The sequence below is a fragment of the Aethalodelphis obliquidens genome, unplaced genomic scaffold (genome assembly GCF_003676395.1).
Source record: "Aethalodelphis obliquidens isolate GAN/ISIS:26980383/991018 unplaced genomic scaffold, ASM367639v1 scaffold31, whole genome shotgun sequence".
NCBI lineage: Eukaryota > Metazoa > Chordata > Mammalia > Artiodactyla > Delphinidae > Aethalodelphis > Aethalodelphis obliquidens.
The window spans coordinates 12976482-13004257 of NW_020837975.1; the positions used below are offsets into that span (position 1 = coordinate 12976482).

The 27776-nt window shown below is 53.0% G+C and overlaps 1 protein-coding gene and 1 long non-coding RNA gene across 3 annotated transcripts in view; one reads left to right on the top strand and one right to left on the bottom strand.

Moving 5' to 3' along the window:
- Positions 1–4805: 4805 nt before the first annotated feature.
- On the bottom strand, positions 4806–27369 carry LOC113631090 (uncharacterized). The gene is made up of 3 exons (XR_003437182.1): positions 27226–27369; positions 24782–24786; positions 4806–5136 (listed from the first exon to the last, which is right to left on the bottom strand). It is a non-coding gene; the product is annotated as an uncharacterized LOC113631090 (long non-coding RNA).
- Positions 26144–27776, top strand: part of FOXP4 (forkhead box P4) — a 51087-nt gene continuing 49454 nt past the window's right edge. Inside the window, exon 1 of one of the 2 annotated variants that reach the window (XM_027127197.1) lies at positions 26144–26638. The gene's annotated coding sequence lies outside the window, so the exon portion shown is untranslated. The remainder of the gene's footprint in view (positions 26639–27776) is intronic. The other variant, XM_027127198.1, reaches the window with a different exon arrangement.

Genomic DNA, 27776 nt, shown 5'->3' on the forward strand with positions numbered 1-27776 from the left:
ACGGAGGAGGGGCAGTGGCTTCCGGCCTGGAAATTCCTACCTGCGTTCCCGTCCCCACCTGCCGCAATAGCCCCTTCACTTCACAAACAAAGCACAGACGGAAGTCAGCCGAGTCTTTGCAATGACATCCGCCCCTGCCCAGGGCCTCTGCCCTGGCCCACTTCCCTGGCCCCATTCTCCTCTTAGGAGCAGCTTCTATCTACAAAAGCCCAGGTAGGTTTAAAAACAAAAACAAAAACAAGAAAACCTCCCATGGGTCTTTCACATTTACAGGCTGAGAAGTCAGGTGTGTAACTTACAAGGCCACTCAGTCTTTCTTCTTCAGTGGACAAAATAAATGTGAAGACAGCTTGAAAAGTATAAAGCACCCTTCAAGGGTCAGGAGTAAATATTAGGCCATTTAATTGTGGATTCAAATCCACAGTTTGAATTTGGTCTTAGGCAAGTTAGTAAATTCCTGGTGCCTCTGTTTTCTCATCAGAGGTGCTCACAAGATGTGTCTCAAAGCTTTGGGAAGTAGAGTAATGAGAAAATGCATGCAACCCACCCAGCCCGTGCCCACAGGTGGTAGAGATTCGTTCTCTATTTCTATGCTTTCTCAAACCTAAGATTGTAAGATGCACCATTACTTTATGTTCCACTAAAAAATATTGCTGTCAGTGGATTGTGAGACATATCTCAGATGTCAAAGATGTGTGTACCTTAGAACTGATGAAATGCTATGCTACTGGGAAGACGAGGAGGGGGCAAGGAGTACGTCCATCTCTATAACAGTAGCTCTCTGCTCGGGATATATTTTAGAATATGTTGCCCGGACTGCACCCCTATTAAACCAAAACCTCTGGGGTGTGGCTCAGTAATCTCTCTGTGCCTTGGTTTCCCCATCTGCAAAACTAGGATAATTACAGAATCTACTTCTAGGCCTGCTGTAGTTAGTGAGTTAATTCAGCTAAGCGATTTAGAACAGCGCCAGGCCGACAGAAATGCTGAGGTAGAGGTTAACGATTACTCAACTCTGTAAGCCCAGGTCCCAGCACACACTAGGTGCTTCCTAAATGTTGGTCGAATACAAGATTAAATATTGTCATGTGACTGCTGCCCTGCGTCCCTGCCCTCACCTCCTCCAACTAGGGGAGGCCCACTCGGGCCTCTGTCCGGGGCTGGGGGCCCCAGAAGAGGCTCACCTGCCCAAGGGCCTTCCGTCCAAAGTTCAAGGGAGCCCCACCCTGCCGGGCGCCGCACCCTGCCCCCTCGGGCTGCAGTGTGATGGGTGCTGCGGTACTAGATCTGCCACGGCCTCCTGGAGTCAAAGACAAGAACCGAACTTCTCCCTCAGTCTCCACCCCTCCCCTTTCCTGCTTTTCCTACTTTCTTTTCCATAAAGATTAGTCTGTGTTGCTCGTCTATCAAGGCCTGGAGGATAAACACGTGGTCCGGAGGATATACCACGTGCCTCCACCCCAGTAGCATAAACCCAGAGCTTTTAAGCAAGGAATGGTTTTCAGTAAATCTCTCCTATCAGCAGAAACCTCTGAAAGAGTTTGTTTAAAGGCCAGGGAGATAAACAGCAAGGAGAAGTGTTTGTTTAAGATGTATGTTCTGTGTGGCCACTCTGGGGCCCAGATTCACATCCCAGGGAGAGGAGCCACTCAGAGACCAGAATGGGGGCCTCCCAGGGGCGCCCAGGGGCGCCCAGGGCCCCTGGGTGTGGACTCCAGGCCAGGCAGGGACCAGTCCTCAGGGGAGGGAATCCAGTCAGACTGCACCTGCAAGCCCCTCCCCGGCTGGGGCTTGGGAGAGGTGCTGAAAGGAGCCGCAGGAAGAGAAAGGAGGGAAGGGGGACCCAGAAGGACCCGCCGGTGGGTGTGCAGGCAGAAGTCCCCCAGGAAACCAGCTGCTCTCCCCCCTGCCCATCAGGCCCGACTTAGAGCCCCATACTCAGCAGTCCCAAATGAATGAGGGCTTGGATCTAGGTACCACCAGCTCTGTGACCTTGGACAAGCCACGTAACCCATAATTAGAGCCCTAGTTCCTCTTTGTTGTAAAACTAACACGCCTGGGTTTTAAGTATTCCTCCCACCCATTTGACAAATACGCATCAGTCACCTGCTTTTTACCAGGCAGGGTTCTAATGCTTGGGACACAACAGTAAACAAAATAAACAAAGTTGCTGCCCTTTGGGAGGTGAAAGTGGAGGAAAATAGGCAACGAGCCTAAAAATGAACAAATTATATACTATGTTAAAAGGTGATAGGAACTGTGGGAAGAGACGGAGCTGGGTACAAGGAACTGGGAAAGATGGTTAGGGCTGGCATCACTGAGAAGGTGGTCTTGAAGGAGACACAGATCTCAGAGGGGAGAGGGGTCCAGGTAGAACCCTCAGTCACGGAGAATGCCTGGGGAATTGAATGAAGTGCCCTCCTTTAGAACATTACAAGCTCTGGAGTGTGGTCCTGCGGTCGTAAATAATTGCTGGTGCTGTCATTAAAGCAGCTACTGAGGGCAGGGGAGCTTTCAGGGAGGAAGCAGGACTCGAGATGGATTTCCCCTGGAATTCCTTCTCCCTGCCAAGGAGAGAGGAGAGAAGGCATCCCTGGAGCAAAGCATCTTGGAGGTGGGGAGACAGGCAGAGCAATGACAGAGTTCAGGGTGCTTGCTGGGCCTGGGGGCAAAGGCAGCTGGATGCTCAAAGAAAGCCTCACCAGAATCAGGAGTTTGGGTCCCCATCGTGGCTCTGCCACTGGGTTCCCATCGTGGCTCTGCCCCTCTGCCACTGGGTCATCTGGGGCGAGTGACTTGCAGCTTCCTGGGTCTTTTTTTTCTTCTACAGTAAAATGGGAATAACATATCCACTCCTCACTAGACAGGATGAAAGGAAGTGCGGTGGGTGTTTGTGCCTGGAAAGTAGTAGATGCTCAGTAAACGCTGGACTAGTGTTTCAGGTCTTCCTTCGTCCTTTGAGATTCCTTTTCGGCTCTTCCATGGGAGGGTGAGCTGGATGGTGATGGGCCCACTGGGTCCCGGAAGTGAAGGAGAAGATGTTGGACATTGTGTCCATGTAGCTAAAGGCTGTCCCACTGGAGAAAGTTTAGATTCGTCCCTCCGCTCCAAAGGGAAGATAGGAAACAGATTTGCACTCTACTCAGGAGGAATTTTCCAGGAGTCGGTGGTGTTTAGTGCAGAATGGACCTCTTTAGAGTTGGAGAGAAGTGGAGCAGAGGGGACCCCTGCACTGAGAGGAGTTTGGATCTGCTGGTTTGGGGGTCCCTCCCAGCTAGGAGATTTGGGGATCTATTTCCATTCCTTCCCTGGCTTTACAGTCTATAGCGATCTGCCCACAAAGCGGACTTTCTCTATTACCTTGTGAAAACTTGCCTGACCTGCGTCCTTAGGGTTTAGGGTTCTACCATGTGACAGGCCAGCATGTGTGACAGATAAATCCATGCTAAATTTGGAGTGGTCACAGATTAGCATGTTAGTCCTGCCAAGTAAATAACCCAGGGGCAGTTTAACAGGATCTAGGATGTATTAACTCAAAGATAGGAGGAATAGTGGAAATTCAGGCCCCAGGAGAGAGACCAAGGGACAGATAGATGTGTTTGGGGAAACATGTGTGGGTGGTTTAGTGAATAAATTCTAGTATCCTCTAAACCCTAACCTACAATGAGATTAACTTTAGCGAAGATCACAGACCACGCACGGCTCAGAGATTTAAAGGGCCGAAATGTCCACTCTAACACCCCCTCAGGACCAGCGGAAGTAAAGGGGGAATCTCTGGACATCTCTCCCTGCCCCACAATGCCTTGCCTAGGAGAACCCGCTCTCCTGGCAGCTGGAAGCCAGCACTTTTCTTTTCAAAGCCTCTGTATCTCCTTCCCCTCCTCCTCCTTCCTTCCTGCCTCCGCCCCCCAAAAAAGGAGGATGCCCCTTCTGTTGAGTACACAGCCTGTAATTTTACTGTCAGATCTCAGCCAGGAGGTCAGTGTTGTGACTGACTGTGTAAGGATCGCTCCCTTAAGGGTAATTACACTCAATTCCCCTCTGAAGGACAGCTCTCTCTGGATAGAATACAAGAAAACCCCGCATCCCCCATTCACAGAAATTCATGATTTCTGTTGCTGTCACTGGCACCCTGGCAGCGAGGCACTTCCAGGCACTGTAGCTACTTAGAGCTGAGTCTGCAAGGAGGCAGGACCCAGGCGAGGGGAGGGCATGGTAATGGATGGCCCAGCAGCAAGGGGAGGGGCATCCAGAGGGGCCCCACTGGGACCTGGGGCCCTGAGTGGCCAGTGGGAACTGGACCAGAGCCAGGAGCATCTCCACACTGAGCTGGGAAATTCACAGCCTGAACTGGGGAAGCAGGAAGGGCCCCCGCTGACATCTACCCCAGGAAAGGAGACCCCTCGACCTTCACTTTGTTTTCACAGGCTGGCTTTGAGCACACATCACCTGCCCTGCGCCGCACTAGGCACTGAAAGGGGATGCCAAGATGGGCAGCAGCCCCCTCCGGAAAGAGCTAGAGGGCCCTCGGGCAAACCAAATCACTCACACGTGGGAGGCAAATCACTATCCAAGTTCCCCACCCGAGACCCAGATCCCACCAGAGGGGTGATGCCCTGAGCCTTGCCCCCATCCACCCCAAGGGAGGATGGCAGAAATGACCAAGACCTTCAGATCCAGCATCCGTACCTCGGTAGCCCCTGCGCTGGAACTTCTCCGCACCCCAGGGAGACCCTGAGAGAGTTGGGGAGTCACTCACCCACGACAAACAGTTAAAAGGAAGAAAGCGGGTCTGGCGATATCAATGCACTTTGATAACAATAAACTCTGCTTTTAATTTATGCTAATGTGTAGGGCTGTGGTGACAGTAAGAACTAAATTACAGAGTGGCTTTCGAGCTGGTAATTATCCCTCCATTTTTCGCTGCTCTGGAAGATGGACACACAATTATGCTCTCTTGCTGTATATTAATACAGATTCTTGACATCTTCAGCAGACCTGGAGCTGTCATCGAGCTTTTTGTCTCCTTTAATTGAAAATTAATGGTTACTGGGTTGCCACGGAAACAGAGGCCACAGACGCCAATGGCGCTCACTTCTCACCAAGGGACTGGCGGCGTCAGGAGTCCGGAATGACCTTGAAAGTTAAAAGAAAAAAAAACTTAAAAAAGAAGGGGAGAGGAGGGGAAATAAGGACAGGAGGGTGGGAGAGAGTGTCGGAGCTGAAAGAGAGAAGAGAGAAAGGGGGAAGAGGGAGAAAAAGAAGAGGGAGGGAAAGAGAAAATAAAAAAGAGAAAACTGCAGGAGGTTGGGGGCATGGATGCTTGAGGGGGGAAATTAAATTAGTAAGTTTTATCTCTCCATTTTTGTCTCTTACCTCTCATTCATTTTAAAGACCCATTGAGAAATGGGGAGCTGGGTGTCAGCTCCAAAATCCATAATTCTACAAATCTGTACTAGGAAGAATGACAGCATCTGCCCAGAGCCAGCGGGGTGGAAGAGACAAAGGCTCCTTGGTGCCTCGGGAGGTGGCGGGCAGAGCAGGGGGCAGGGCTGAGGTGTGCCCTGTGGGCACTTCCCAGGGGCCAAGGGGCTGTGCTGTGAGAAATGGGGGCCAGAGAGGGGGCTGCTTCATGGGGAGCCCAGCAAGTTACCACAACATTACTCCAGCAGTAATGAGCAGGTGAAAGGGCTCTGTCGGCTAGGCCTTCAGCTTGAAGACACAACAAAAGGACTCAAATGAGTCAGATGTAGGGGGGTGTGCAGGGGGAGGCAAGTTAGGTTTGCCCAGGAAGATAAAGGGAGGCAGTTCAGCGAGGCTCCGGGATGGCCAGTGGCTCTGGGCTCAGAAATGATTTTTTTCCTAGAAGTTGGCGGACCCAACATAGGGCGCTGGGGAGCCCTGAGTGTTCTAGCAGGGAAGGTGGGCTCCCTCTTGATCAGCCCACCATCCCAGTCCCTCAGTCCAGAGCACAAGCTCCAGAAATGCAATGCAATTCAACAATTACTGGATGTCTACGAGGAACCAGGGGTGAGGTTTGCGAATAGGATGCAGAGCCGGCCCTGGAAAGTCTCACACTCTGGCCTGCGGGGAGACAGACCAGTAAACAATTGCAGAGTTGGCCACCCCCTCAAGAATTTCTCTACAATGATGTTTGTTGCAGTGTTGCTTATAATAGCAAACATCTAGAAACATTCTGGATGACCAAAATTTGAGGATGGATGGAAGTATATGCCTTACAACACACTCAGGAGATGGAGCACTGTGCGGTCATTTTATTTTTTAAATAAATTTATTTATTTTATTTATTTGTTTTGGGGCTGTGTTGGGTCTTCGTTGCTGCGTGCGGGCTTCCTCTAGTTGCGGCGAGAGGGGGCTACTCTTCATTGCCATGTGCAGGCTTCTCATTGCTGTAGCTTCTCTTGTTGCGGAGCACGGGCTCTAGGCTCACAGGCTTCAGTAGTTGCAGCGCATGGGTTCAGTAGTTGTGGCGGGCAGGCTTCACTAGTTGTGGCTCGCGGGATCTTAGAGCGCAGGCTCAGTAGTTGTGGTGCAAGGGCTTAGTGGCTCCAAGGCATGTGGGATCTTCCTGGACCAGGGCTCGAACCCACGTCCCCTGCGTTGGCAGGCAGATTCTTAACCTCTGTGCCACCAGGGAAGTCCTGTGCAGTCATTTTATTTATTTTATTTAATTTATTTATTTATTATTTATTTATTTATTTGCAGTACACGGGCCTCTCACTGTTGTGGCCCCTCCCATTGCGGAGTACAGGCTCCGGACACGCAGGCTCAGCGGCCATGGCTCACGGGCCCAGCCGCTCCACGGCATGTGGGATCCTCCCAGATCGGGGCACGAACCCGTGTCCCCTGCATCGGCAGGCGGACTCTCAACCACTGCACCACCAGGGAAGCCCTATGTGCAGTCATTTTAAAGGATGCTGCAGGAGAATATTCAATGACATGGGGGAAAGTTTCTCAATAATTTATTTAATGAAGAAACCAGTTTTACGAAACTGTATTTCGCAAATGTATTCATGATTCCCCGATGCATTTCTACATTTTTTGAGATATAGGTACATCAAGTGCATTATGCTATAATAAATACACATATGTGTGTAAACGTGTGAGTGTGTGAATGCGTGTGTGAGTATACGAGTGTGAATAGATGTGTAAATGTTCATGAGTGTGTGAAAGTGTGTGTGTGTACTTTAAAAATCTAGGAGATACCGGAAAATCTTACCACGGTTATTTCTGAGTGGTGGGATTATGGTTGAACTTTATCTCCTGTTTTATGCTTTTCTGTATTTTCCAAATTTTCTACAATAAATATACATAAATTTTATTGACAGGTTGTTTTTTTTAAAAAAAGAAGTTTTTGAAATTACATTCTCCAGAAACCAGTCCCCTAGAGATAAAATCCCCAACCTGGAGCTCCCCACCCAGCCCTGCAGAGACCAGGCCCCCTGGCCCAGTGCTTTCCCCCAGAGCTCAGACTCAGCAGACCCTTTCCTCAATTACTGGTACCCATCCCAAGCTCTCACTCCTACCCAGACCCTTCTCTACACCCAGCCTGCAGCCAGGGTGCCCAGAGATGGGGAGAGGGGCTGAGGAACCCCAAGAGGAACTGCAGCGTGGGCCAGCGTGGGCCCTGTAGTTGAAGCCCTGGAGGAGGCCAGGAACGAGCCCTCCTCTCTTCCTGTGTGAATCTTTATCCCGTGTCACAGACCAGCCCAGAGAGGCTAATTGACTTGCTCCGAGTCACACAGTTGGTCAGTGGCAGAGCTGGAACCCAACCCACTGGGACCATCTGCCACCAGGTTTGTAGTCTCTGCATGTTTCTCTATTTGTCTTGTCCCTCACCAGGTCCAGAGAACACAGGTACAACTGGAAACTTCTCTGAATGGCTTGGATTTCTGAAATATGCCCCATTCTGGAAAGGTCACGATGATCAACAGCGTCTTTTCATGGTCTTTGCACCCCAGGTTCGCCCTTGGCAGGACTGGGAGAGAGTAGTCATGTTACCCCTAGTTAGAGCAAGAACTTTGGAGAAAGACTGGCCGGGAGTGGGTCTCCCGGAAAACAAACCCTTTCTACCTCTCTCCAGACACATCCTTAAATCCCCGCCCCCCTCAGGCCCCATACTCGCCAAGCAAACAGGGGCTCTGTCCCTCACCCCCAATTCACTCGTCCATTCACTCCTTGTCAAGCCTCAGATTACACAGAAATCAGATTACACAGTCCCTTCCTCCAGGAAGCTTTTGGGTGATTGACTTTGGATTATCACTATTATTCCTGTCCTCTGCCCCCAAAATAAATGCGACTGCCCTTACTACATCCATCCCCTGTGGCAGGCCCTACCCCAAGCACTGCTCGTGTGTTCACTCCCTTCATCTTAACAGCCTTAGGAGGGGGCGCTACCATTTTCTGCCACTGAGGCGTAGAGAGTTTAGCTGATGGTCACACAGCAAATCAGTGGCAGAGCCACAATTCAAACCCATGCCATCTGAGACCAGAGGCCACGCTCTTAACCCCGCCAGTGACAAGGCAAGGGTCTGAGGCTTCACTAGAATTCTGTTGCAGTGGCTGATCCGGAACTCAGTAGCCCATTTGGCCAGGCTCTCGTGACAGTTCAGTGACGAGGCAGGTCGGAGTGAAGGCCTTTCCATAGAACAGAGAGCTTGCATTTGTAGGCAGATGGAAACAGGCCTGTCCCCTTTCCGGAGGCTGTATCACATCTGCCATGTTGGCCTGGGAGCCTCTCTCAGAGTAAGAACAATTCTGTCCTCATGGGTCCTGCCACCAACACTCAGGACAGGCTCTGCACACGGGGGAGGGTTAACAGGGCAGCTGCTGGCTGCCCCAGGACCAACTGGGGACAATCGGCAGGGAAGGGTCCCAGGCCAGGACCACCCTGTCTCTGCCCAGCCCTTCACCGAGTCCTGACAACCAGAGAATAGTCGCCTCCTGTCCCCTGCCTACCTGTCTCCACCTCTCCCCTGTCCTCCCAACCCTCCACCTCCCTGCCTCACCCCTGCCCACTTCCCTCTCCACCCACTTTCCCAGAGAACAAGCAAGAAGACAAACCCAGCAGCGGAGGAGGCCGCGGTGGCAGCAGGAAGGGGAGCGGGGAACTTGCCTTCGTTTCCCTGGCTTCCCTGATCCCGACCTTAATCCCCGCTCAGCATCCTGTCAGCCAGGTTGTTCTCAAGCTGACGTTGCTGCAGGCGCCTTCTTGGCAGCCTTTCCTCAGATCTGCCTCCTCCGGGGACTTCTAAAGGGGAGCCCGAGGTTTCTCTGTTACAGCGGCTTCTCTCGCTGCCCTCAAGCAAAGCCCGGGCTCCCAGGGGGCCGTGGGAAGAGGGGGCTGCAGGGGGGCAGTGCCAGACCTGACGCTTCCGAGGAAGAGGGGAGGGTGGAGGTGGCCGGAGGCTTCCAGAGTGAGGGGCAGACCTGGGGCAGGGCTGTCGGTCTCCTCAAAGCAGGGGGAGCCTTGCTCAGGATTGTGGACCTGAGAGGCAGAGGGAAACTGAGTCTGGAACCCAGGGAATTCAGGCTGGTGCTAGTTCTGGCTGTAGCAGAAGCAGAGGGGTCTGCGATTTTCTGAGTTTGCCATGAGATCACAGCTCAGGGTGGGTTTGGAGAAAGGGGCAGCTGGGGCCTGTGCTGACTATGTATGAAAGAAAACCCACGTATGCACATGAATGGGTTGACTTCCTGAATGCGAACTGGGTGCCAGGTGCTGGGAGAGAAACAGGAATGGCGGCCCGGCAATAGGGAGGAAGCATCCGAATCCCAGTCCTGCTCTGTCACATACTGGCTGTGTGGCCTCAGGCCAGTCACTTGGCTTTTCTGAGCCCCATTTTTCTCATGTCTAAGGTTAGGGGGTGGTTATAATAAAAGCTTCCTTGCAGGATCAATGTGAAGTTTAGAGACAAGGTGTGCAGAGCCTGTGGGGTTTAGGTTGATTTTTACTATTTATGTCACTGTCCACAGGGGACATCAGAGGCCAGAGCTTTGTCTGGGTCTTCATGAAAAGGGGCCCTGAGTGCAGTGGAATCACCTGAGAGTGTGTGTGTGTGCAGGTGAATGTTTGTGGGGGGCGGTCTGGGCAGGACCCCTGGGAAACTGCCATGAGTCCCTAAGTTTGAAATCAAGCTTCGCCTGCAGCCTGAACACACGCCCAGGGCAGGGGCTCCGGCCAGCCCTGCCCCTACCCGACACTCCCCCTCTCTAGCTTCTGACACACCCATCCTGCCAGGGGGACAGGGATGCAGCGGGCTCCTGGAAACCTAGGCAGGGGTGCTCCTTGAGCCCCCCTCACATGGCCCCTCTCTCCTGGGACCCCCTCAGAACCTCAAGTGCTCCCAGGACTAAATACCAGAGCCCCCGGGGGCCTTAGCTTCCTGTCCTGGGCATTTGCCTGCAGGCAGAAAGCTCTGAGGCTGGGATGCAGGCTGAGTGGGCTTTGTGAGGGTCCATAGGGCCCCAAAGGCAAGGGCCTGCAGGAGTAGCAGAGAGGTCACCTCCCCATTCCTCAGGGGGGAGGGGAGAGGGAGAGGGGGGGAGGGAGGGAGTCTTCGAGAGAGGGCTGCAAAGCAGGCTCTGGATTAAGTTACTCTAGCTCCCCAACAGGAGTCCTCCCCGGAGCAGTGAAAAGACCACTAACTCTTCCTATGGCCAGGATTTGCATAGCTGGGTGGCCTTAGATAAGTCTAAGCCTTGATGTCCTCCTCAGTAAAATGGGAATGTTATTGCCTGTCAGGGCTGTGATGCCGTAAATATCAAACTACATATATAAAGCATTTAAAACTGCCTGCTCTGTAGTGTGTGCTCAAAGGTGTGCAAACTGCTTGGCTGATACGAAAAGTTTTGACTCAGGGTAAGGTGTGTGTTTCTGTGTCAGCATTACCTGGTAATAAGAATAAAATGTTGACAGTGTTTTAGGTTTCAGACATGGGTATAGATGTCAAAAAGTCAAAGCAGACAGATCCAATTGTCATATAACTGTGTTTGGTACCTAACTGGTGTGGGTAAATGCTCATTTCCCTTCTTCCTTCCTTCCTCCCTCCCTCCCTCCCTTCCTCTCTCCCTTTTTCCAACCAAACCAATTTTATCATTCTTCTGACCAGTTTATTCCCACTCTTTGGGGAAAGTCAGATTTCCTCCTGACCATAATGCTTCCTTCTCATTTTGGGGGGTAGGGGGGTGCCTCCGGAGCCCACTGAGGGCTCTACTGTCTCCAAGCCTTTGAGAAACCACCCGTCTCAGAATTCCCAAGACCTTGTCAGCCATGCCGATTCCTGGATGCTCTCCACCTGTTGAATTAACACCCAAGGGCAAGCCTAGGCATCAGCATTTAATAAGCTCCCTTGTGACCCTGACACCCATTAAATCTGAAAACCACCTCCTTCGTGCTTTTCCTCTTTTTCACTGAGTCTTCACTGTGTCTTCTTTTTTTTTTCCACACACACACACACACACTGTATTTTATTTTTGCAAGAGATAAACTGACACCAGGCATTGTAAATGGATGACCACGACAAAAGCAGCAATGATTGTAATTACCAAACATGAAACACACTCATACTATGTCATAATATTGACATTCAGTCCAGGAATCCTCCACTGTTCACTGTGTCTTCTTATGCTTGTCAGACAGTGTTCAAAAGTCCTTGTCTTAGGAATGTGTCCGCTTCTCCCACCAGCCAGGAGATCCCTGTGGGACAGTCCCCGAAAGAATCCCTGAGGCCACCAGGCAGGACTGATCCCATGTCACCTGTACACACACACAGGCAGAGTCTGCTGGAGTTGGGGGCTTCCCAGTCCATCCTCCACAGTAGACTCTGCCTTCCTTAGAGGTAGGTGCCTCGGGGGTTTCCTCAGCAGGTGACCTGGGACCCTACTGAGGCTCCGTGTCAAACAAGGCATGGGCTCCCTGCCCCGGCAAAAGACAGGCTCCAAGGGGACAGGTTGTCTTTAAACTTCCCAAGGCCCTCCTTGCACTGGGGGTTGAGAAGCAGGACCACTTCCTGCTGCTTCTTCCCCGCCTGGAGCATCCCTCAAAGGATGGCCACCTTAGTGTTGGGGGAAGGACAGGAGGAGGGCTCTCTCACTTCTCTGACAACTCATATCTCCTGCATTCCGAGTCCCCACACCCTTGTAACTACTCCCACCTGCCCTAGTGTATGTTAAGTTGACCAGAACTCTTCTGAGGGAGGCGCCCTGGGAGAGGAGGGACAGTGGGATGGGTGAGTTTGAAGTCCTGGCTCTTCACAACCAGCTGAGCAGACCAAAGCCAGTCCCCCCTGATCCCTGTTCCTCAATCTCGCACCTGGGAAGGAACAGCTGAGACCACGGACGCGAAAGTGCTACGTGGACACAAGGCGTGGATCTATTATTCATATTTTATAGAAGGAATCCCTTTGCTCCCTCCCGCCTTACAGGTGCAGGCTACCTGGGAAGCCCCTTGTTGCACCTACTCCTTTCAGGGAGTCCTGGCCTCGAGCTGTGAGGCTCTTAAAACAAGCCCCTCTGTTTGAGGGGTTTCACAGGCAGCTGGGAGGGGGCCCAACCACCCCAACTCCTTCCAAATCGGTGGAGTCAGAAAACCCGGTTCTAAGGCAGCCTTGAACTGTGATGTCTGCCCCAGAGCTGTCGCTGTCGGGGGGAGCCAGGGAGGGGAGGCACCAGAGGAAGAGGACTCTGGGAACCAGATCCCGAAACTCCCATGGGCGTGAGATCAGAAACCCAAACCCCGGCCCCCCACCCCGCCTCCCAAGCCACTGTCCGGAAAAAATAAACTGTTTCCTGCAACCAGCTCCGAAACAAAGTCTGTGAGTGAGCTGTGACACATGTTACATAAATAGAAGCCACAGAGGGGAAAAGCCTGTTTTCTCTTTCATTATTTATCACTCTCTAACCATATCCAGCTGGGTGAGTAAACAGGCGCATTGGCCCATAATGAGGAACAGACTGCTGCCGTGGGGCTGCCAGAGGGGCGCGGGGGTGAGCGTGAGAGCGCGTGTGCATGTGTCCATCTGTCTGTCCGCCGCAGGGAAGGAAGAGTGGGAGTCTACAATGGAGAAGGCTTGTGGGAGACGCCTGATCCCAGCCATCAAGGGGCTCTTCACCTGGTGCCCCGGCTGGGGTGGGGCAGGGTGCCCTCCAGGCTGGCCGCTGCCTCCCCGCCCTGAGGGTAGCTTGGGCATCCGGTGGGCTGGATGGAGAAGGAGTCAGAAGGGGAGGGACTGTGGGTGGAGAGGGTGTGAGAGGTACAAGCCAAGTGTGGGCCTCGAGCATGACCCTCACGGGGTGGGCTCTGAGCGTGGCAGGGGTGAGGGGGACGATGTGTGGGAGACAGGCTGGGGCACGCGGGCATGTGAAGGAGTCACTGTGATGGGTGCGGTGCCGTGTGTAAGACGGGGAGACTGAAGGAGAGGGAGTGTCTGTGAGTGTACGTGTGGGTGTGGGTGTGTGATCCTGGTGGCATATGTCGGTATGTGCGATTTTGTGACTACAAGAACGTGTGAACATGTGTCTGTGTGACTTTGAGTGTATACATCTGAGTGTCACTGTGGGAGTATGAGAGGTACATGTGAGATTTTTATGGCCATAAGGTGTTGTCAAGGGTCAAATGTGTCCCTGCCCAAAAAGATACACTGAAGTCCTAATTCCCAGTACCACAGAATATGACCTTACTTGGACATAGGGTCATTGCACGTGTAATCAGTTCAGATGAGGCTGTACTGGAGTAAGCTGGCCCCTCACGCAATGACTAGTGTCCTGATAAAAAGATGTCCGTATGGAAGACACAGACGTGGAGAATGGACTTGAGGACGCGGGGAGGGGGAAGGGTAAGCTAGGACGAAGTGAGAGAGTAGCATGGACATATATACACTACCAAATGTAAAATAGATAGCTAGTGGGAAGCAGCTGCATAGCACAGGGAGATCAGCTTGGTGCTTTGTGACCACCTAGAGGGGTGGGATAGGGAGGGTGGGAGGGAGACGCAAGAGGGAGGAGACATGGGGCTGTATGTATATGTATAGCTGATTCACTTTGTTATACGGCAGAAACTAATACACCATTGTAAAGCAATTATACCCCAATAAAGAGGTTTTAAAAAAAAAGAAAAGAAAAGATGTCCATGTGGAAACACAGAAGCACATGTCCACGTGAAGATGGAGGCAGAGATTGGAGCGAGGCAGAGATTGGAGTGAGGCTCTCCAAGCTAAGGAGTGCCTGAGGCTGTCAGAAGTTAGCAGGTAGCAAGGAAGGATCCACCCTACAGGTCTCAGACAGAACCTTGGTTTTGGACTTCTAGACTCCAAAACAGTGAGACAATAACCAAGTTCTGTTGTTTTCAACCATCCAGTGTGCGGTACTTTGTTACAGCAGCCCTAGGAAACTAATACTGACGTGTATGAACATGGGGTGTAAGCTTGGGAGTGTGTAAATAAGTGTAGGAAACCATTAGAGTGTGTGTGTGTGTATGTGAGATCCTGGTAGTGAAGATAGGTGTAGGTGTGACCATCTGCCTATGGGAGTGTGTAAATACGTCTGTGAGACCAGTAAGTGTGTGTGTGTTTGTACCTGTGCTCACACACTTGGTATCCCTATATCATCATCCTGGAAAGGACCCCAGCAACCATCCTTCACCTCTGGCTGCCTCTGCCCACCCCCAGACCCTTCTGTGACCTTCGGCAGCCCTGCCTGAGGCCAGGTCAGTCCTGGAGGAGGGCTGAGACAGTCCTGCTGAGGGCTGTCCACAACCTGCCCCCACCCTGGGGTCATCCCAACGTCAAAGTTTAAACTCCACCCTAGGGACTTCCTGGGATGTCCAGTGGTTAAGACTGTGCTTCCAATGCAGGGGGCGCAGGTTCGATCCCTGGTCAGGGAACTAAGATCCCACGTCCTCTGTAGTACGGCCAAAACCAAAATCTATAAACCCCACCCTGGCCCGCAGGATGAGAGCGCTCATCAGGGACTGAGATGAGGCCAGACCTGGAGGCTGGAGGCCATAAGGTGAGGGGTCAAATTCGTTGTTTGTGTCCCGGGCATTCTTACCTGAAGCCTAGCTCAGGGGTACTGAGCTGGTACCACCTGTCCTGCTTGGGAGACAGACCTAAGCCCAGATATTCTTGAAACAGAGCTGGGTTCTTGAGCACCTGTGTTGACCACGCCCATCCCAGTGGACCACTGGATATCACAGAGCCTGCCGCAGACCTAGCCTCCTAGGACACGTCCAGACCAGCCTTTACTCCTGCTGGCCCAGCCTCTGCCCTCCAACCAGGGGATGCCACAACTGTTCAATTACTCACTCAGCAAAGCACACGTCCCAAAGCCCATGCCTTAGAATATCCTCAAACATATCCCAGAGAGGCCTTGCTGGGAAACCTCAGACAAGTCACTTTTCTCTGAGCCTCTTTTCCCCTCTGTAAAAAGGGTACAACCACCCTTGCCCTGCCTATGTCACAGGGATGGCGTCAGGATTAGGAGGCCTAATGGACGTGAATTTGTCTTATAAAGACATGTCTGATAAAATGCCCCCACAGCCTGACTCTGAATGGTGTGTCACAAAGGCAGCTCCACATCCAAGGCCCTCTGGAACTGATATCATCTCCACCATCAGGGTGGTTTGCTGTCTCCTTCTCCAGCTTCCCACAGTCTCTTCCCTTAGCTTGATAATGGTTTGATATAATTCAGGGGAGGAGTCTGCAAACTATGGCCCCCGGACCAAATCCTGCCTGTTATTGTATGGTCTGTGAACTAAGAATAATTTTTTAAAGATATTTATTTATTTATTTTGGCTGTACCAAGACGCAGGATCTTCATTGCGGCATGGGGGTCATTAGTTGCAGCATGCGGACTTCTGAGTTGCAGCATGAGGACTCTCAGTTGGGCTTCTTAATTGCAGCATGCATGAGGGATCTCGTTCCCCGACCAGGGATCAAACCCAGGCCCCCTGCATTGGGAACGCAGAGTCTTAACCACTGGACCACCAGGAAGTGCCAAGAATAATTTTATGTTTTTTAAGAATAATTTTTATAGATGAACATTTGTCATCGATCTGATGGCAAGGAGCATTAACTTTGAACTCCAATTAAGCAAAATGTTATCCCTCCCACCCTTACCAAAAAAAATCCCATTCTTCTCATTAGTAGACCTTTTATTACCAAAAAAAAATGTACTCAATTATTATTGTAATTCCATCAATAAAAATTTTGTGGAAATTTGTTTTCTGTCTTGTTATGCATAATATCTCTTGTCGCTACATAATATCCTTGATCTTGCCTCAGCCCACAAAGCCTAAAACATGGACTATCTATCCCTTTACGAAAAAAGTTTGCTGGTCTTTTGCCTCCGCTACTGAACTCTGCCATTACAGAAACAAGTTGGCCAGAGTTTGCCAACTGCTGAAGTAGAACGTTCTAAGCCCTTGGACATTCTGATTGGTCTGGAGAGGGGCAAGTAAATCCCTAGACAGGTCCCAACAAGCCAGCATTTGCTTGAACGGTTCATTGGACTGAACTGGGCAGAATGTGAGTCTGAAGCTATAGGACTGCCTCCAAGGACTCTGAGAATGAAGCCCACCCAGGGTAAGGCAGAGTTAGCAATGCAGAGACCGCAACGGCATCATTTTTTTAAGCCCCTAGATCACACATGACCTGTAGCAAGCCCTACCCCTTGATGTTTCAGTTATACAAGTCAATCTATTACTATTGTTATTTAAGTCCATTTGCAGTGAATTTTTTGATGCTTGCACCAATACAAGAGCACAAAAGAAGAGTGCCTAACCCAGCTCGGAGCGTTCAAGGAAAACGTCTGAGGAGAGGTGTCATCTAAGCTGGGTCTTCGAGTCAACTGTGAAAGCAAGTGGAAGAACAGGTATTCCAAGCAGAGGACACCGCATGAGAGGAAAGAGCACAGCACACGCCACAAGACGGAAGCGGCAGAGCTGGGAGTGGCCAGGGATGGAATCGAAGGTTCAAGAAAGGATACCTTGTGCTCTGTGTACCAGACCGGTGTACTTGAAATTGGCCCTGTGAGAATGGGTCTTGAACAAAGCATGACAAGTTCAAGTTGGCACTGTAGGTGGAACTCTTTGACCACTGTGGAGGATGGACTGGAAGGAGGTACGGGGAGGGGATCAGGTTGGAAATGGGAGTCAGTTAGGAGGCTACTGGAATAACCCGGGTAGAAGATGATGCGCGTCCAGCCAACGGCAGTAGGAATGGGGATGGAGAGGAGGGAATGACTGAGAAACATTTTAGAAACCACATCCACGGGACTTGGTGACTGATTGGATGTGAAAGAAAGGGCTAGGGAGAGTCAAGGGGCGACTTCTAATAGTTTCTACATGACTGGGAGGATCGTGATGCCACAACTGAGGAGAAAGGGCAGAGGCGGGGCACGTCTTTGGATACAGATGACATTGAATGATTTGGGTCTGGGACATGTTGGCTATGCCATCACTGGAGCATCACAGACATGGGGGTGGGAGCGAGGTCCAAGAAAGTGATGGTACTTGGACCAACTCAAAGATGGTAGTTAAACCCATGAGAGTACATGGGATTGTCCAAGAGGACATGTAGCTTGAGGAGAGCCATGGGTCAAGGCTGAAGGCTTGGGAACCCGAAGCGTTTAAGAGGGAGATGACACAAGCTCACAAGGGCACGTGAAAAGGAGAAGTCAAGGAGGACGGCAGAGTGTGGCAGGTGCTGGCGTTCTGCCTATGCCTCTCGGCACTTACCTCCAAACGGAGAAGGCTGCTTACTGCCAACACCTACCCTTTGCCTGAGGGTTCTTTTTTTTTTCTTTTTTTTTTTTTTTTCCCTCTGGCCATGGAGATGCCCTTGGCTAGACTCAGGACAAGCTGGAAGCGCTGGAGAGTTAATGTGCCTGGAAGCAGCCCTCCACCAATGGCAAAGAGGGAGTTGGTGGATAAATACCCCAGCTTCCTCGCCCCCATCATATGGACAACTTGAGGCATGCCTCAAACATATTCCGGGGTTCGCCAGCAGGCCTGCGCCCCTCTCACTCACAGTACATGCTAACACTCCCTATGTGGGCCTCCCGCCCACCCACACCCCCGCCCAGCCCCCCACTTTCCCACTCCCAACTCATGCTTGAATCCTTGCGTCAGAGTCTGCTTCTGAGAGAACATAAACTAAGTCAAAGATGTCGTGAAAACCAACCAAGTAGAAAATGGCAAGATGTTCTCTCCGTGTAACCTTTGTCTTTGAGCGGCTCAGGTCATCCCCACGCTGTGCCCACCTCCACACTCATAGAAGATGCTGGCCGATTTCTCCCCTGGGCCTGAGGTTCCCAGAAGGGGACTTTCCAGAGCCCAAGTCTGAGCAAACTCCACTATCAAGAAATCCTCTCCTAGCTCTCGCCCTGGCTGCACGCGGGGAAGTCTGATCACAGGCCCTCGTATAACGCAAAGGCTTGGAGAGCTTCCTCAGCCCCGAGTCCATCCCTCCGGGTACCCCTGACTCTGTCCTCTCCTTCTCCAGCACTCCGAGTAGCATTCACTTTTTTCTGTTCATCCTATGTCCAGTCCTGTGGGTGGTCATTGCTTCTCTTTCTGTCTGAGATCCAAGAACTGGCTCTGACTACTGGCCTGGGACCCACGGGGAGGGGGGGAGAGCTGGGTGACCTGTAAACACTCCCCACTTCCGGCCAGTGTACGCCCGACCCACCCTGCTCTGCATCTCTCACCTCTCAAGGCAGGAAACCAGGGGCAATGGCCTTGAACAAGACTCTGGGGGCAGAGGGGGAAGGGCCTTCAAGAAGGCGTCCGGGAGAGCGATGAAGTGGACATTCTGCTGTCTAACAAGCCAGGGTGTGAATGCAGGCACTCCGCTTACATAATTGTGGAACTGTGTGTGAGTTTCAACGTCTCGGAGCTTTGGTCTTGTCATCTGTAAAACGAGGATGATGACGGTACCCACCTGACTTAGGCTGGGTTCCTCCAGAAGCAGGCCCTGAGACAACTATTCCAGTACCCATGGTTGATGTAGGAGGTAAAGGAAACGCCAGGAGAGAAGTGGGGAAATAAGATAAGGGAAGGAAGGAAAGCGATCGAGTTGGTTATCAAGCTGGCTCCTGGGGTGGCTCAGTCCTGCTGGGGAAACCCTGTGAGCGCATGGAGAGCACACACCTCAAGTATTTACACACTAATGCTTATCAGTCATGGGTGCGGGGCTCTCCTGGATGGTGTTAATTCCCCAGCACTTCTGGTCTCCCAATGGTGACAAAGCAGAGTCCAATGCCCAGAGGAAGCCCCCAGGCAAAGATAGGCAGGTGGGTGATTGGAAGCCTTAGGGGTATAAGTGGTCAGGTTGAGGGCACACAGACAGGGCACTCACAGCATCTGCTATATCATCTCAGAGGGCTGGTGGGAGGTGAAATGACGTCATGAAATGACGTCATGAATGAAGAGTGCTTAACACGGGGACGGGCGCACAGTTGGTTCTTCTCTAATCAAGATCCAGTCTCACTCCAGCCTTCAGATGCCTGGTTCCAGGGACTTCCTGCTACCCAGCAACCATGAGAGAGGTCTTTGGGGCTGGAGGGCCAGGGGTCAAGAGCAGAGGGATCTGGAAGAGAGAAGGCCAGAAAGAAGAGAGGGTGCAGGAGAACTGGGAAGGAGGTGGGCGCTGGAGTCCAGGCCCAGCACGGAACGGACTCAAACCAGTGTGAAGGAGCCCAGGAAATGTGTGAGCCCCTCTCCACAGGCCTTGCCAGACACCACACACAATCAGAGACACATAAAGACTCTCTCTTCTCTCCCCTTATATCCACCCTACATCGATTGCCTCTGCCATTTCGGGCACTGCCTTCTCTTTAAAAATAAACAAACAAAAGAATCAAACATTAGGACTACTGTGGAGATCAGAGATACATATGAGAAGTGCCTGGTATACAGCAGGTGCTCAATAGGTGGTAGCTATTTCCAGTGTGAGGCCACCTTGGCTTTGACTTTCCTCCTTCACATCCTACCTCACCCTCCAGTGCCACTGGCCGAGACCCCAAAACGCAGGCCTTCCAGGTTCCCTGAGGAAGGAACGCTTCCCTTGCTGAGCACAGAGCTCTGAAGGTATCCCCCGTGGACAAGCAGAAAACGTGCAGGGAGCAGTCATGAGAAGAATGGGGGGCACAGCCCTCTGGCAGGAGGCGGCAGCCCCGAGGGAGTGAGGGTGCTGCCTTGTCCCATTTTCCATCCAAGTCCCCACCTTGACCCCCAGCTCTTTCCCTCCAATCACTGAAGACACAGTTTTACTGCATAGCTCCTAAAACTCCGCACTCCGCCCCCCCAGCCCCCCTCACTGTTACCTGCAGGGCACCAACTTGCCCTGAGGTGTCAGGCTATTTTTTTTAACTAAGCATCAAATTACAATCAAACCGATTCAACGTGCATTTTCTGTGCAAAGCACACTGGGCTGCAAGAGGAAATCCCAAAATGACTAAAATCATGGGCCCCGACTTCAGTTTATTATCTAGTTAGAGAGATGAGGCATACGTGGTTAAACAGTGAACAAACAATACAATGTATTAAAAGTGACTTGGCGCTTATGAAATAAAAGTTAGCCAACAACACATTGTAAAATCAACACCAGCCAGCTAAGAAGGAGCCGGAAAGAGGTGGAAGTGGGCTGGAGCATCAAGAGATAATGATCATGGCTCTGAGCTAGGAGATGCCTGCCTCCCCGGGTGGAGAACCCTACAGGTGTTACACTCACTCACTCACCACCTCTGCTGGACCCTCATCTTCCTCCCTCTTCTGCCATTGAAGAAACTGAGATTAAGCCCTCCTGCTTCAGGGTTTCAAGCTAGAAAGCGACAGAACTGGGATTTAAATCCAAGCGTTTTTCTGAGGAAGGATGGCTTCGGGTAGCTCTTGAAGGCTGAACCGCATGAAGGGAGAAGGGGCTCTCCTCTCTGTGCCCCTGCTTGGCCTGTCCTTGTCCCTGGGCACGGCCTCCCCCTGCCCCCTTGGTGGATGGCTGGGTGTGATGCACGGGATGGGGAAAGGGTGCCGAGTCTGCTCTCTTGGCCCATCCCTGCCTGCGTCCTGTTCTCTCCTTGCTCGGAAATCCCTCCACGGAGGGGGTCTCATTTTACCCAAAGACACTGTGTTCTAATGGATGGAAAATTGTTCACTGCTTGTCAGGTTAGTGTTCATTTCCCGATCCTTAATGAATGATTTTCCACCAATCAGCCTGGAGTCCCATGCCCACCACCCCGTGGACAAGGCCTGAGTCTCTGAGGCCCTAAAAGTGAGGTCTGTAAACATCTCCCAGGGCCCAGCCCCTGCCACCAAGAGGGGTAACCAGCCCCACCCCCAGGCCTGGGTGCCCTCCCCTCCTCCACAGCCCCCAGGGACAGCTCTCCACACTGCATGGTCCTCTACTCAGGGCAATATGGTAAACTGATAAGCCTCCCCTCAAGAGTAGGAGCCCCCCTTAAAAAGGGGGAGAGTCTGGAGAGTGCCTTAGAGGTTCCTGGCACAGTTCATTAAGATACCAACCCTTAATGAAATATTTCTTTGTTAAAATCGTCATTTATCTTGGAGAACAGGGGCCTTTGTGGCAAAGAAAGAGGCTACCCCCTTCCATCCCTCCCCCACCTCCACCCAGCACAGATCCTCGGTCTTTCTGAGTCAGAAAGGTTGGGAAGCAGGGTGGGGAGGGGCAGCTGGGAGATGGGGAGGAGAGAAGATGCCAGAGTGGAGGAACCACAAAAGGAAAGGGGGTCAGCTTGACTGGTCAGGAGGCAAAGGAGGAGAGAGAAGCAGAAGGCCCTGGGTGGCTGGGTGGAGAGACGCTGCTCAGAAGGAAGCCCACTGCCGTGTGACCACAATAGCCAAACGTTGGAAACAACCCAACCGTCCATCACGGGGAGGCTGGGTCAAGAAATGGCAGTGAACTGATGTGACAGAACGCAAGCCTTTTCAGTGAATGACCTAGAGATGCACATAGCAAACCTGATTAATGTCAGCAACATGAAATTTAGTAAATGATACCACCAATAAATCGTGAAAGCAAGGAGCAGAAGGATAGTTTTTATTTAAAATTTCGAGACCCCCAAGCCACACTAAATGTTTAAGAGCGTAAAACTTACTTGGGAAGGCTACCTCCCAGCTTCTGGAAACCGGCTGCCTCTGGCAAAGGAAGGATGGACAAAGGGAGGGAAGGATATGGAAGGTTCTTGACTTTTATCAGCAACAATTTGTAGGCTTTTTTTTTTGAAAGCATAAAGAAAGGTGCACAGATCATAAGGGTACGCCAGCTCAATTGTCACAAAGTGAACACACCCACGTGACCAAATCCCCAATTCAAAAACTACAGAACACTCCCAGTCCCCCAGGAACCCCTACTTACTCGCCTGCCTAGAGTAGCCACTCTCCGGAGTTCTAACACCTCGATTTTGTTCGACCGATTTTTGAATTTCAGATAGGTGGAATTTCTCTCTCACGACTGGCTTTTATGCTCAACATTCTGTTTGTGAGACTTCTCTCTGTTGCTGTGTGGCAATGGCCTGTTCATTCTCATTACCAAGTACTAGCCCATGCATGAGAATACCAGCATTTATTCACCCATTCCACTGTTGATGGTTATTTGTGGAATGGCCGCTAAGACCATTCTAGTGTCTGTCTTTTGGTGAACACATTACGCATTTCTGTTAGTATATACTTAGGTGTTGAGACACTACATCATGCTGGAAAAGTTTTATTCCTTAATTAACTAAAAAACGGTTTGGTTTTTTTGACTTTTTTTTTTTTTTTGGCCACGCCACGTGGCTTGTGGAATCTTAGTTTCCCGACCAGGGATGGAACCAGGCCCATGGCAGTGAAAGCACTGAGTCTTAACCACTGGACCACCAGGGAATTCCCTTAAAAAACGGTTTTGAAGAGGGAAAAGAAGTAAAATTCAAGCAATCGGATGACTGGAAACATAAAATACCTGGGTCTAGATGTGTTGGGACTGTGGGAATAAAAGGACTGACGAATGTTTCTGGACATACACACACACCCCGTGCCAGGCCTGGTACTAAGAACAAGCTCACCCACTAACCCACTGCATCCCCACAACAGGGAGGCAGCTGACCCTGGGAAAGGGCAACTCTTCAGAGCAGGAAGACCTGTGAGTTAGTCCTTGCTGTACCATCTTCTAGCTGTGTGATCTGGGGCAAGTTGCCTCACCTCTCTGAGCTTGAGTACCTCGCTGTAAAATGAGAAAAGCCTCTATGCCAGGGGCGATGCAGCCAAATAGCACGTGAATCAAGTACCTGACACACCGCAGGCGCTTACTAAGTATCAGCTGCAGATGTATGTATGCTTTGCAGTTTTGTGAAGTCGGTATTCTCACTTTTAGGTGAGGAAACTGGAGCTCACAAAACGGAAAATGAGTGTTTATGGAAAGTATCTGATGAACAGGTCACAGAGCTAGATGCTTTGCCCAGGCTTTTTCATGTCACCCTCCCAACCCCCCAGGAGGCATTCTCCCAATGTCGTGGATGAGGAGACTGGCTCCATCCTGTAACTTGCCCGGATCACACAGTTGGTAAGTGACAGACACTGACGTTCAACCCTAGGCTGTCTCACTCCAGTCTCTGTGCTCTCAACCATGGCCTCCATAGTAGGACAGGCCATGGGTCCCGGTTCTTGCCACACCACAGCCTAGACCTTTTGAAGGAACAGGGACAGAAAGAGGACCCTCCTGCCTGTTCCCAGGCACTCTGGTTCAGGAGCCAAGGGCCACTTTTTTGAACCTTTTCCTAGAGGTCCTGCATCAGAAGGAAGGACTCTGGACTGGCTGCTTTAATTTTGGGGTGTGTGCTCTGTATCTTTCTTTGGTTTTATGTTCAACATTCTGTTTGTGAGACTTCTCCCCGTTGAGGCTTTGCTTCCTCATTAAAATGCCCTTTAGGTGAGGCCCAGACAGGATCCTTTGCCTCCTTTGGGCCCCCCACTGTGACTCACAGGGTGCTGGGAACTGAACTGGCCTGGAGATGAGGGTAAGCTGAAATGAAAGCCAAAGCATTTCCTAGGGAAATCCCTTTGGGCACGTGAATCCACGTGTGAGGTATGGAGGGCTGCCGCAGGAAGGTGATGGTAAAGGATGCAGTGGGCATGACAGCCAGCCAGAGAAGCCCACTGGAGGTCACCTCATTCCTTCCTTTGTATTGAAAGTCCCTAGTTCTCACCTGACCTGAAGCCTCTGTAGGATGGATGGAAAGGAGACCTGAGGGGCATGGCGTGGTCATAATCCAGCCGGGCTTACACAAGAACCTGCCAACTCCAGGCCATGCCCAGGCCTGTCCACACACCCTGACTCCCACCAGCGCTGACTCTCCATAGAAAATAAATAGAGTCACACCACCAAAGGCTTCCTTTCTCCCAAACTATACTCCTCAGGTCACCCACAAGCAGGCAGTACTGCTTTAAAGGCCTCACAGAAGTAGCTCTGGTTGAAATCCTGCTTCATCACTTACCAGCCGGGTAAGCCTGGACAGTGACTTAACCTTTTTGGAAAATGGAGGTAATAGTACTATCTACTTATAGGGTTACTGTGAAGATGAAATGAGTCCTATGCCTGGCATGTGGTACGACTCAAAGGTTAGCTGTGGTTATTTTATTCTTATTGCTTCTGCTCTGGCTACACTGGAAAGGACCCTGTGGTATCCACATAAATGGTGCTTAGGGTCCTCCTCCCAACAATTTGACACTAGCTATTTGAAATACTCCAGCAGAAGCTGAATATGCCCGTCACACCTGCCCTGTGTAGGGCAATACATAGGATCTAGACCTGGACAGATAGCACTGACATTACAGCTCTTTCTGGCTATTTGTACCCACAGAAAAGGGATGGAATAAGGGATGGAGAACCCGAGGGGGAGCCTCCTCTCTTTTTCTTCCAAGCCCCATTGGAGAGGCTTCTCCTCCAAGAAATCCTCTCTCCCCAGGCCACAGCCCTGGCATACCCTAAGCTCCAATCCCTAAAGCACCCCCAGCCCACATTCCACAGGATCATCCTGTGTCTGCCCGTCTCCACCTGCCTCGGGTGATTTGGGGCAGGAGAGCCTTCTAGAGCCACGGCCTTCCTGCCCTCCCCCCACAGCTGGGTCCTCCCTTGGTCATGGGCACTCCTTGAAAACCCCTGAGGTGTCCCTCACCCCTCCCCACTGCAACAGACCGGAGATGTTTTGGAGGTGGAAGGCGGGGGAAGGATTTATTCAGGCTTCCACGGGTCTCTGAGTGGGGCGCCTGCTACCAGCACAGCCCTCCCCCCTTGGATCTGGGGCCTTTCCTCATCCAGACTTCCCCCTCCCGACCCAAATACACACCTTGGCTACCGCCACAATCCCTCCGATTCCTCCCCGCACCCTACCCCGCCCTCAGGCAAAAGACGTTGAGTTTTGTTTACAATCTAATTTGTCCGGATAATTGCTTCTACTTTGCACTCCGCTCTGCCCGCGTGGGTCCAGCTTTGGGCCCTTTCTTCACCGGTTCGCAGAGCACTTTATGGGAAATTCCCCTTCCGGAGAGGGAGGCGGCGCGCGCCCGGGGTGACCGTTCACAAAGCCCAGAAGGAGCCTTCCCACCTCCCCCACCCCCCGGTTCAAGAGCCCACCCCCAGCCCCACGCAGTGGGGCGCAGAAGGGAGAGGGGGAAGGACACCGGCTCCGGGCTCTGGGCCCCCCGGCCACTCCCTGCATAGGGCGCAGCCCGCCGGGAACCAATGAACCGTGTGGGAGCAGGGCTTGGCCGTACCTCCAGACTCCAGGGAAAAGCTGGAGTTTGCAAAGCGCGCCAAGGGATTCGCAAGGCCAGTGTGAATCCCTGGGGTCTCTCCACCTCCCCCCCCCTTTTTACAGGATCGCAGCCCTACGTCTTCTCCCCAGATCCCCATCTTTTCTTCCCCTAAAGTTTGGTCCACGTGGTCTCCTCTCGCTCACGACTTGGCTGCCGGGCAGGGTGAAAGTTGCTGCACCTGCTTTAGGTGAATTATGGTAGCGCTAGAAGTTGGTCTCCCTCCCTCCGCTGCTCGCTCGCTCGCTCCCTCCTCCTTCGCTCTCCGCGCGCTCCCTCCGTCCCCCTCCTCCCCGCCCCCTCCCGCCCCGCCCGCGCGCCGCCCGCTCGCAGCCACTCGCTGCCCGGGCTCAGTCGCAGCCCCTCGGAGTCCGGAGCCGGCCGCCCCTGCGGACCGGACTGTGCGGCCGGCGGCCGGGACGTAGCCCCCAGCCCGCGAGGAGGGCGCGGCGCAGGCGGCGGCGGCGCAGCGGGGAGGAGCCCGGGCCGGAACCAGGGCTGGGCCGGGGGCGGGGACGCCGGGGTCCCGGAGCCCCGGCGCCCGAGCGAGCGAACAAGCGTCGCGGGAGGATCGGGAAGGAGGAGCACAGCCGGAGCAAGCCGAGCTGCCCCCAAAGTGCGATGCCCCGGCGAGGGTAGGGCGCGCGGCGGCCGGCCGGCGCGGCGCGGAGGGAGGACGCCCGGGAGCTGCGCGGCGCCGAGCGGCGCGGAGGGGCAGTCCCAGCGGGCGGCGGCGGGCCCGGGCGGCGACCGGAGCGAGCCCCATGCCCCGCGCGGGTTGACGGGCCGGAGCCCGCACGGAGCGGCCGGGCCGGACAGGTAGGTGGCTGGCCGAGCTCGGGGACGCGGGTGGGGGCTGGGCCGGCGACCAGACCAACTCCCTCGCTCGCGCACTCTCTCGCCCGCTCACTGGCTCACTTTGTGTTTGCAAACTGCCCGCGGGAGACGCGCCGGGAGGAGCCGGGCCCAGGCCGGCGCACTTTGTTCCAGCCGGGGCCGGCTGCGGCGCCCTGACCCAGCGCAGCCGCGACACCCACCCCGCCCCGGCTCAGGCCCCCGTGGGCCGGAGCTGCCTGGGGAACAGGTGGGGGCTACGGCGCGGCGCCGGGGGGGCGGGCAGAGGAGGTCGGCAGGGGTTGGGGGGGCTGGAAAGGCTACTAAGGTCCGCCCTCCCCCCAAGAATCTAGGACCGGCCTCCTCCTGGCCTGGCCGCGAGGAATGGGGTGTCTGGGGGCGCGACCACCCCCCCGCCCCGAGTCAGACAAAGAGTACTTCCCAGCCCGGACTTTCCTGAGCCGGGGAGGGAAGTGGTGAAGTGGGCTCCCCCAACCCCAGTCTGTCCAGGACTCCCCAAGACGCGCCGGAGGCAGATAGATGGGGGGGGGGGCACCGCGGTCCTATCCAACGCGTCGCCTTAGGTGAGGAGGGGACTTGGTTTGCTGGGGTCGCACCTCGGAGGTTCCGGGGCCAGTCAGCGCCTTTCCGCCATACCTGGGTCGGCTGGGAGATAGAGCGGAAAACTTCTTGGGGACTTGAGAGCGTCTGGAAACGGTCCCTTGTGATTTTGTGCGCCGGTGCTGGCGGGTGGGGGGTTGACCCGGCCGATATCTTCATTCACCCCATTTGGGGAGAGCCCCGCCTCACCATGTAGTGGGGAGAGAAGGCGGCAGCAGGGTTCGGAGGCCGCCAGGGACGAGTGCCCCGGGATAACCAAGCAAGACCCCCCTCAGATCCAGGACTGTGGCCTCTCCCCTGGACAGCCTCCTGGCAGACACCTCTCTTTGAGAGGCGGTCATCTCGGCAGCTCTCGAGTCTTGCGCTCCCCATCAACGCCAAACTAACTAACTTCAGCTGAGCCCAGCTACAGCTCGAGGCGCTAGAATGCGGGGCGCCCTGAGCGACCTGGGGTCCCGGCGTCCCCGGCAAAGGACTCTGCGATTTCGCGGGAGGCGGATTC